Source organism: Anopheles maculipalpis, chromosome 2RL (assembly GCF_943734695.1).
Source record: "Anopheles maculipalpis chromosome 2RL, idAnoMacuDA_375_x, whole genome shotgun sequence".
Lineage (NCBI taxonomy): Eukaryota > Metazoa > Arthropoda > Insecta > Diptera > Culicidae > Anopheles > Anopheles maculipalpis.
Genome location: NC_064871.1, coordinates 91,961,371 through 91,969,934, shown reverse-complemented (window position 1 = coordinate 91,969,934; position 8,564 = coordinate 91,961,371).

Here is an 8,564-nt window from a genome sequence, read left to right as displayed (position 1 = left end):
TTATTACTGCATTATTTTATTTGCTTTAATTTCTTAGGCGGGCTCTTGCCTTCTTTGAGTGTATATTTATTATTTCTTTTTGTCTTTTTTCATTTATACAGTTTTTAATATTTAATTTTGTAAATTTAACAGTGAATTGACATTCATTCTTCAAACAAACAAAATTTTTATTATTTTTTTTTTTTTGTTTTGATGAGCCAATAAAGCCAAATTAGACGTCGAACAGGGAGAGGCTGCTCTAAGTGGAGGTCTAACGTTAAGCCAACGCAAATTTGACAGCCCACAAACTTCAGATCTCCGCAGGCAGAAGTGCATTCTGCGCCCAACAGCATCTTTTACATGAGTTTGTGCAGTGCGTGTGTCTGAACCAAACACGTACAACGTGTTCCGTATTTAAAGATAAATAAGAATGCTCACATATTATAAATAAACGAACCAGAATACCAATTGCACACAATTTCGATAGAAACATAAAAAGGGTGTGTGAAAACAGAAAAAAACGAACTTTCATTCATCTTGCCAACTCCATGTCCTCGCACGCGTCCTATTGATTACCGAAGTGAAGCAAAGCAGTATAAAGTAAAATAAAAACCCTCGTGATGTGGGCAGGTACTTTGCTTTTTAGTCAAACCGGTACATTGACGCCTCCTCACTTGCAACAAAGCAAACAGCGATTTTATGCAAATGGTTTCGCGACTTCGTGGGCTCGATTTTATGAGGCACACACATTGCCCGTCTACAGCAGCTGGGCTCTATCGAACCGTCAAACCCGCGATCAACAGTGTGCAGTCTCCGGTGCATTGGTGCACCGGATGGATTCGTGGTTAAGCAATGTTTCGTTTTTTATGTGTCTCTCCCAGCACACCACCACGCGACCACATTGGTAAGGTCTGCGTTGCGAAAGAATGTTCGCACCTTCGCGATTTTCATTTTATGCAGCGCTAAATGTGCCATGAGCACCGCTTCTGGGCAGTACAGATTTGAATTTACGATCGTTTGTATCAAACAGATCATTGCGAGAGGTTTTTTAGCTATTAAACGAACTAAAACAGAAGCACAGACACATTTTCATCGATAATATTGATAGGGAGGCTTTAGCATACAATTTATCTGATTGAGAATTGAGGGTAAAATACATAATTCCAACTTACAATGCGAGTATTTCGAAGCATAATTTATTCTAAACACAGTTATGCTTTTAAATATGGGTTCGTCAACGTCCCTCTACATCACCCGTAAAATAATTAACCTTCGCAGTCACAAGCAATTAAACGACGCTAAGCTGATCATTAGCCTTTACTAATTGTTCACCTGAACACAGCTGCATTAACATATTACCAGAAATTATGGTACGCAAAAGTCGCCCCTTCTAATGATATCAATGATCATACGAGTTAGTTAAACTGTGTCATGAAATCAATTCCACTCTCTACCCTATGCAGTTCCAGAACATGCAAAAAAAATGGCATTGCAGACAAACATTATTTAGTCTAGTATTTAAATGTTGCAACCCGCATTTCAGTACAGATAGCATTCAAATGGGCACGGAAATACTGAAACCCTCGAGGAGAATCCAGTCCACATTTCACAGCGACCACTACTACCCCCTGCGGTATCTGTTATCTTACGCGAGAAATCAAAACAAACCAAGCTTCACTAGGACCCATGTGGGTAACCTTTCAAACTTGCGACATTTACGACTGTTTCAATTCCACATTCTACTGGCAAACAGATCGATTTTGCGGGCGGACAGGCACTCACGGGCAGCCAGCTGCATGTAACAGTTTCACGGATGTCCGTCGAATCTGGTTTCCAGATCATCGATAGGTAATCGACGCATTGGTTGCCACCGGTTTGCGAAACCGAACTGAACAGCAAACATCATTCGGAGCAGAAAATTGCCAGAGGGCGAGTAAAACAATAAAACAGTAAATTTATTCTAGAAGTGAATTATTTTAACTACAGAAATTTAATAACTGTGGGATCCAGTGAAAGGATGTAGTATGAGGATAAATCATCGATTTTTTATTATTTAAAAGTTGGACGCAAAAGCGACATAAAGTTGCTCTCATACAAAACCCAAGAGGCCTCGTCCAAGGGGCTTCGTTCAAGGGGCCTCGTCCAAGGGGCCTCGTCCAAGGGGCCTCGTCCAAGGGGCCTCGTCCAAGGGGCCTCGTCCAAGGGGCCTCGTCCAAGGGGCCTCGTCCAAGGGTCTTCGTTTAAGGGACCTCGTCCAAGGTGCCTCGTCTAAGGGGCCTCGTCCAAGGGGCCTCGTCCAAGGAAACTCACCCAAGAGGCCTCGTCCAAGGGGCTTCGTTCAAGGGGCCTCGTGCAAGGGGCCTCGTCCAAGGGGCCTCGTGCAAGGGGACTCGTCCAAGGGGCCTCGTCCAAGGGGTCTCTTCCAAGGGGCTTCGTTCAAGGGGCTTCGTTCAAGGGACCTCGTCCGAGGTGCCTCGTCCAAGGGACCTGGTCCAAGAGGCCTCGTCCAAGGGGCCTCGTCCAAGGGGCCTCGTCCAAGGAAACTCACCCAAGAGGCCTCGTCCAAGGGGCTTCGTTCAAGGGGCCTCGTGCAAGGGGACTCGTCCAAGGGGCCTCGTGCAAGGGGACTCGTCCAAGGGGCCTCGTCCAAGGGGCCTCGTTCAAGGGGCCTCGTTCAAGGGGCCTCGTTCAAGGGGCCTCGTCCAAGGGGTCTCGTCCAAGGGGCCTCGTCCAAGGGGCCTCGTCCAAGGGGCTTCGTTCAAGGGACCTCGTCCAAGGTGCCTCGTTCAAGGGGCCTCGTGCAAGGGACCTCGTCCAAGGGGCCTCATCCAAGGGGCCTCGTCCAAGGGGCCTCGTCCAAGGGGCCTCGTCCAAGGGGCCTCGTCCAAGGGGCCTCGTCCAAGGGGCCTCGTCCAAGGGGCCTCGTCCAAGGGGCCTCGTGCAAGGGACCTCGTCCAAGGGGCCTCGTCCAAGGGGCCTCGCCCAAGGGAGCTCACCCAAGAGGCCTAGTGCAATAGGCTTCGTCTTAGAGGCCTCGCCGAACAGGCCTCATCCGATGGCCCAGCACAAGGGGTCTAGTCTATAAATTTCAATGACAACAATTACCCCTAGCTAAACATTCATTGCTTCGTACGGTAAGATCGCCCTTAAGGGAATTAATTTCGCATCTCACCGAGACTATTTACAGAAAAAGCTTTATTTGTGTCCCATTTATGCTGGGAGCAACTGTATTCGTATAACCAAAGATTATCTATACTTACATCAACCTATACCTTGCAGCTAAGGATTTTATGCAACATCGTTCATATTCTCAGCGTTATCTTTCTCATAAAATTTAATCGAAAAAGGTGTGGCAGCTTCGATTTGTAGATTACGTGATTTGCAGATTCAGATACAACTAACTAACAAGGGTGTGTCGATGACATCGGAAGAAAACACTCTAGAAGCAGATTTTTCTCTTTCTGTACACAGGAAAGCACAGCCAATAAAGAGGAAATTCCATAAAATCGACCTTTCAGAAGCTGCTAATGGCTGTATGGGATCAGTGGCAGTCTCTCCCAATGCGTTACTACTTTGTTGCATTTTGTCCCATTATAGGTACAGTTTCCAGCTCACAACACAGCTCCAACAACATCGACAACATTGTCAGAATGTTTCTCTTATTTCCCATGACTCAGTCTTCAGCCGACAGTCGGCAAACTGTCTGGTAATTTGTAACCAGTGACCGACCAAGCGTGACATGTTTCTTTTTTCTCTCCGTTTTTTAGCTTCATGCTTATTTTTTTCTTTCACCCCCCCCCCCCCCCCCCCCCCCGAAAAAAAAAGAAAAGAAAAAGAGAAGTACAACCATCTCAATTAACGTGTTCAGCATCTCAGAAAATAATAATGATGCATTTTTTATTAATTTGTCCTCCGTGTGCGCTCCGGTCCACCCGACCCGAAATTAGTATGCAATTATGCCATTCATACGCTGGGATTTTGCAGCTTTCGGGAGGATGGAAATAAACGCAGACGGGTCTGGTAAAGTGATTGCATCCATACGATTCTACACAAGTCTCGTCATGAATCGTGGGTTTTTATTCATGGTACATGTTTGTTGGATTTTTTTTCCAACTACCCCGGGCTTGGATCCCAATTGCGCTTTGGCACCAGAATCATAACAAGCGTCGAGAGCAAAAATACAAATGAAAACAAACACGCGGATTGTAAAAAAAGAGGTTTGATGACATAATACCTATGAAACTCAAGTAGTCAAATCAATATACCCTTTGTAGCTATACACCCATGTTGACATGTTGGAAAACAAAACAATCAAACATTAAATAATACCAGCATGGTTCGTTAAAGGTTCAACACATGAGCTTTGTTTTATTGTAATTTTATAGACTCGAACTGGAAAGTTCATGTCCATTAACGGTGCTCTAGAGAAGCATTGATTGGCCTATAAAACCTACAGCTGTGTTAATGCGTACTCAAATCGTAGACCACCAAAGCCGAAACAAACTGAAAGGTCTGTCTGGCTGACCATTTACCGGTTATTAAAAACATAAGAAAAGCTACATACAATCATAGGATACAATCTCGATCAGATTCGAGAATAAGTGTCATTAGAACGGTTTATCGAGATTTGATTGATTGACGATTTAATCCATCGAGCTAACGCACACGATCGCTGTCAATGCATATCCTACCGCTGACCGATGGTGGCCCTGCTTACAGCAACTTCGCATTAGGTCAACAATCATGCTTGTAAACAACATTCTATCTATCATTATCCACAGCGATCCTGCACCCACCAATGGTCTGTCGTACGTACGATGGTTTAAAAATAAAACCACCCCATTTATGCCGCATTCTCCGGTCTATGCTGTTGATCCGCATCTACAGTTGATTGGAACACGATTGCATTTATTAATTAAACGGCGTGGTTCAACGGATGGAGAATATTCACCATGAGGTAGTGGATGAGACGAGGGGGCAATGGTCTATCAAGATTTTTGCATGTTGATTAGAACTCAGGGGCTCTCGGGTTATTTAGTATAATTTTATGCTTAAGCTGACACCAAGTGTGGACACCTTTAAGTTGCCCCAGGGGATCTATTAAACATTACCTTCCGGTTATTTTTACTATGCTTCGCACGACGTGTGTGGAGTTTTGTGCAGGCAAATAGTGAGTCATTTATGATTGAATGAATGATAATAAATCTTTTGCAATGTTGCAACATTTTCAATTCAATCTTATTAGTGCAGTGAAGAGCGAATCAGACAGTGAAAAATATTTTTCCAATCGAGTGGCTGGTATAGTTTCATGCTATTACGTTGTCAAAATTCATGCTATTATTGTCAAAATTTGAAAGCTTTATCAGCTTATCTTCTATAGCTACAGCGACCAGCCATGACTTCATGTCGACCAGGCATGTTCGGTTAAATATCTATCAGATTTAACCACTTCTGTAGAAGGGAAAACCTTGTAGAATGGAAGTTTGGATCAGCCTCTCTGACCATTTAAGCGACCGGAGCATTCATGTTCAGTGAATTTCATTTGTCTAGTGAGATTTATAATACGAGGAGATTCTGAAAAGATGTCACCCGCATTAAAAATTAGCACAAAAACATGACGAAATGGTGTCGTCATCAAGCCGAAGCATGCATTGGAAATTCATATTAAAAGTAAAATACATAAAATATAGTCTAATGAGCTCTGAGCAATGAGTAAATGGTTTTAGTCATCTATATTCGTTAGCAACAATCTAAGGATGATTTTTTTTAATGAAGACATAAATGTAACAAAAAAAAAAAAAATACGACGATTTGGTAACAACTGCAATCACAGTACGATTATCAAATTAAGTTGAATCGTACCAGAAAATTGCTTCCGTATTTCGTAAAGCAGATGTAAAGTAACTGTTACATAAGGCGAGAAACCTATGATAATTTAACTACGCTGTGCTGTAAAATTATTACAAAGGTCTGCTATCATTAAATTAAAAATTCTAAAACAACTATAATTAATTGATTAACATATTACTACAGCAATTCAATATTGTATGCCTTCCAACAATGCATTTAAAAATAAGTGATACAGTTGTTAGATTCACACGTTAATCATGGAAAAATTATGAATCTTCTCCTACACTTATTAGCACATCCGACATCCCTACCAGCCACCGGGATCACCAATATCTTCACCTACCACCGAAGGGGATGAAGCAGGAGAAGAAAGAGAGTTTTGTGGCATGATAAAAAAAATATGTTCGTCCCTTCCGGTCTGTGTGATGTCATGCTGCGTGTGTATCATCGCTGCCTACCGAGTACAGTGTTGCAGGCAAGAGCGTGTGTTTGTGGCATGAATTATACGACAGTGTCAAAGCTTAATCAAGCGTAATAGCTTTTCACGGCAAGCCGCAGTAGTAACTACCATATGGGACTGGACGTTAGAAACTAGCTGCGGATGACGAAAGATGCAAGGGGTTTCCATTTCCTGGAGCACTTGTACCCAGAATCGGAGGCCAAAACAGAACACCAAAGCGATGGAGAGTTAGAGAAGAGAATCGGTTCCGTCCATGGGATTGACTCGTGTGGTGGACGCTTGCACCGGGAGCGATGTAATGCAACCCATCCACTTCAACTCTGACTACTGCAAGCTTTGCTCGTTTCGCATGCGAATATTGTGCATGCCCGTTGTGCTGCTGCAGGCAGAACTGGCAAACCTCACCACGCGAGAATAAATTAAACGAGTTTATTATTAACTGTCACCAGCTAACCATTCCGAACCCCAAACCAAGGGACGCGGTGGAAGGTATTCCGGCCGGGATTGTATCCGTCGCACGCAAACGCTTGCGTTCTCTGATGCTGTGCCGTCCTTCGTCCTTCTTCCGTGTGCAGCAAATCTCTATTTTCACTGCAGCAATAATGCTCCGGACGTCGGGCAGCAGCTATTCTCTCGGGGCCAAAACATACGTAAACAGGCCTCGGTTGACTCTATCGCTCGCCGGTAAACGATCCTCTGCCGTGAGGTGGAGGTGATAATTGGAATAATAATTGCATTTTATGCACTATGTCCCCAGCGGGCGATGCCTTCACAATCAGCTGTTTAGGGGCAACATATGGGGCAGACGACAGCGAAAACAATACCAGATGAATCATCGCTTTAACCATTGATATCTTGTTAGATTTTTGCTTGTCTTCGTGTTTAACACTTCAACCAATGGAAGAGAAATCGACACAAGAAATAAATCTTAAAATTAAGAAAAGGTTCAGAACAGTCCATATCCAACTACGTCGTGGTGAAAGTTTTCCGAAAGGCTCTAGTGAACCAAAAGAGCACTTGAACACTCTTTTGCCATATGAATGCGTCTAATCGATTGTTGAACAGCGCCATGTAAGAGGTAATTGACTTCAATTAAGATACAAATGCTATTTTACGATCGACCTCTTGCACGGTAGTATAAGAAACGACACCGCAAGACAAAGTGCACCGGTCCGGTGGCGTAGCGCGCGATTGATGATAAACCCTTTTAAGACGTGTTTGCCAAACGCGGTGGCCCGGGAAAAGTGCTGCAATAATGGCAACACAAAGCAACAGTGTTTACAGTGCGCCGATAGCATGCAAATAATAGTAGCCGGGAAAGGGTTGATGCAGAACTAATGCAACAGGTCGTGGTACAGGGAGTTGTTTGCTGGAGTTGTTAGAATGCTTTACATGCGGTTGCTATGAAGGAGTGCAATATATACCAAAGTATTAGTATATACACATGTATTAATGAAAGGGGCTGTAGATCTCAAACACAAGGAACTTCAATCACAGTAAAATAATTAAAACACCGATATAATATCGGATACTTAACCATAGCTCAATGACGAGTGCGAACCGATCAATTTCAGAATAAAACATAATTCCGCTATTTTTACCCATTTTCCCTATTCGTCTAGGTTTCCTATTTTGACAAGCAGCGCACCTCATCATGTCAAAACCTCTCCACCGAACGGCAGACAAACAATGTCAAACATGACAGTCTCGCGTCGGCCCAGCTATGCGTCATGTCGGCTTGCCCAAGACCAAACCGTTGCATATTGTACCTCGGCGCTCCGATGCCGTCAGAATCCTCCCCAGATTGAGATGTCGATTTGCGTATTCCTCCTGTTTCTACAACGTTTCATTGCATCGAGGCTAACGTCAACCAACGAAGCAAACACTACTAACCGTCATTGGACGTTACTTCCGCCATCTTCAATCCCGTGCGCTCCAGCACCGGAGCATATCGGCACACGGGCCCAAATAATATGTGGCTGTGTGTACGTCTGTGTCGTTCTTGACTTTTACAAGTACCTCATACCGCACACTGCACGCCTCTGCTTCACCATTGAATGCATGACGGTCATTCCAGCGCCGTGTCTAATTTCAATTTAAATTCAATCACGGATTTCGCTCCGCTGCATGGCGCAGTGCAAGCAGTCTTGGTTCGTTCCTGCTATCTGAGATCGGTGATAGATTGTGCCATTCTATTCCTGTTGTCGTAACGATTTGCCCAACCTGATGGTGTGGATGTTTTGCAATTTCTTAAAGGTTGAAAATTTGATTGGAT